Here is a 2,673-nt window from a genome sequence, read left to right as displayed (position 1 = left end):
GATATTTGCTCATTGCTACTGTGTGACACCCCATCAGGGCTTCTTGTGTATACGCAGTCTGGACTGTAATTTCAAAGAGTGCCTTCCATTTCTTTGAGGAGGTGATATGACCAAGACATTTGAAGCTGTTGATTATTATGCAAAAGGTTATCCAAACTGTGAAGATAAGAAGCAACTTCACGCATTTCAAGGAGTCTCATTTGTTTGGCGATATGTTCTCTTCAATGTTACATGATCTCATTGGCCCAATTTCAAGTGATTAGTAACAACAGCAAAGCAGTCGCTGAAATAATCTTTGATAGAAGAGAGAACTTTGCAACCATATGAAGAGGCTGCGCTATCAGTCATTTTCTCAGCATTAACAAAGTTGGAGCCTGCAGGCTTCACCACACCACCACACCTGCTCCTTTGCTTTCCAAAGAGCTATCCAGGCAGTCTGCAGAAGGGGAACTTGATGGAATGCAGCTTGACCCTTTTAATTTGAGCAATCTTATGTTTATTGCCTTCATAATGGATGACCTCACTCACTCTTTTTATTTAAATCCATTCTCCTGACTTCATTACTGAACAATCTGCTTCCTGGGGAAGCATGGAACAACTGAATCTATACATAAGTTTAAAACCAGTTGAGCTGAAGCAATGCCCTTGTTTTCTTTTTATCTTATGTATTTTACGAGGATTGCTCCAAAAGTAATGTTTCCTGTTTTGTGATGTTTGACCACAGTGTCAGAGGCACACGTTGGTGCTACAGCAGTAGAGGCCGAACCTTTGCACCAGCATCCCGTAACACATTGTTGCTGCTGTGTGACACAGGGCAGCAGAGGGGTGGTCTGTCAGAATGGCGTTTCAAACACTGCTACGGTAGTAAAGATCAGAAAGTAGCATGAGATTGGCAGGTGGCATGGAGAGTTTCAGCTTGTCAGCTTGACAGTTGTAAGCTAGTTAACAACTGAGACCAAATCTTGAAGAATCTACTGCCAATGGAAGTGTGCCAGGTTTAGATATATGTGCCAGCCTACATATAGCACAATTCTTAGCTGCATACTGGGCCGGTGATTTTCCAGCCACTAATTAAAACAGACACAGTGGCATTTCCCTTAACTTGCACTGCCAGTTTGGGTGCGTTTCCTTGCTTTGTCAGAAACTGCCCAGCAACAGCCAAAGAGCAGAGTATTAGTCCCAGATACTACAGAACAAGCTGAGCACATCGGGCTGCTGGCCATGGTCCTTCCTCTCAGTGGTTTTCCATTAGCAGAGAGGAAATAAAAAAGTGAAGATTGAACCCCAAAATACCAAACATTTAGATATTACTGTTTTCATCATATTAATGTTTAAAGCTTCAGTTAACTTGGTGCATGTCAAAGACAGGGAAGTTATCACAGAATGGCCCAGGTTGGAAGGGACCTCTAGGATCACAAATCTCCAACCCCCAGCCACATGCAGGGCCACCAACCTCCACATTTAACACCAGCTCAGGCTGCCCAGCCCCCAGCCAATGAAGGAGCCTCAGCCTTCAATGGGTTTTGTAGTCCTTCTGGAAGCAACAATCTATTGGGGTGCTTTTCTTAGTAGGAGTAGCATAAAATAACACGAGCCTACCTGCACTGCCTAGCCATAGGATCTGTCCAGGCTTTGACTCCGTGAAGAAATGAAATGAAGTAACATCAAATTTCCAGGTTTCTAAGCTTGGAGGTATCATCCACTACTCTGCCACAGCCATACCATGAGCAGTGTCTGAAATGAGGGTGCATTCATGGAGATGGGTGCTCCTTCCTTCCTCCTGGAAGAGCCCAAGGACCGTCGCTGAAGACCAGACATGCATAGTCAAGAGAAGCACAGCTGTCTTGGGTAAGTTGTCCATTCCATGCTGGGTGATAGAAACAACAATTCAAGGGGAAATTACCTGCACTTAACATTTATCCCACCACAGGATTTCCTATGTGAGTTAGGGCAGTGAAGGCATAAACACCTTTATCCCTTCCTACAGTGAATCCAGGCCCAAGGAGGAGTCACCATCAAGCTATCACCTTAGTATCTGAGTGAACAGATGTAGTACCTCTTTGGGGGCAAGTGCAAAGCGCTGGCAGACCTGAAGAAGAAGCCAGCAAAATTCAGCTCCCAGTGGAGACAAAAATAGGTAGACTGGAAGGATCTTCAGGTTGCAGAGGCTGACTTCTAGCAGGACTGGTGCCAGGGCAGCAGGCTTTTGCAGTTCAGCTTTGCAAACGCTTGCCATCTCAGCAGAAACATAAGGTCAATTGAGGTACATGGAAATGTGGTGGTAGGGCTGGGTTTGGGTCTCCTGGAAGATGCAGAAATGCTGCTGAGAGGACAAGTCCTGTTTGGCAGTTGGGAACAGGAAGGAGACCTCCTAAGCCTGGCCCAGCCACCTCAGTGCCACTCTTTGCAGAGGAGATGGATAATTCACAATGAATGCTGGCATTATTTTATCTATACATTTCATCAGACATAATTTCAGCCTAATTAATGCCATTTGATCCATCTTCTAAATCCACACTTCAGTATACAGTCAGTTAAAAGAAACAATCCTCAGCCATAAAAGCCCAGAAGCTAGAGTTCAAAGCATAAACAGCATTGGAGCAATGTTAAATCACCCTGGCAATTAGGGGAAAAAACAAAAACTATTAACTTAGAGCCACATGAAACCATGCA

This window comes from Meleagris gallopavo, chromosome 12 (assembly GCF_905368555.1).
Source record: "Meleagris gallopavo chromosome 12, MGAL_WU_HG_1.1, whole genome shotgun sequence".
Classification (NCBI taxonomy): Eukaryota; Metazoa; Chordata; class Aves; order Galliformes; family Phasianidae; genus Meleagris; species Meleagris gallopavo.
Note: the sequence above shows the minus strand (reverse complement) of the source record.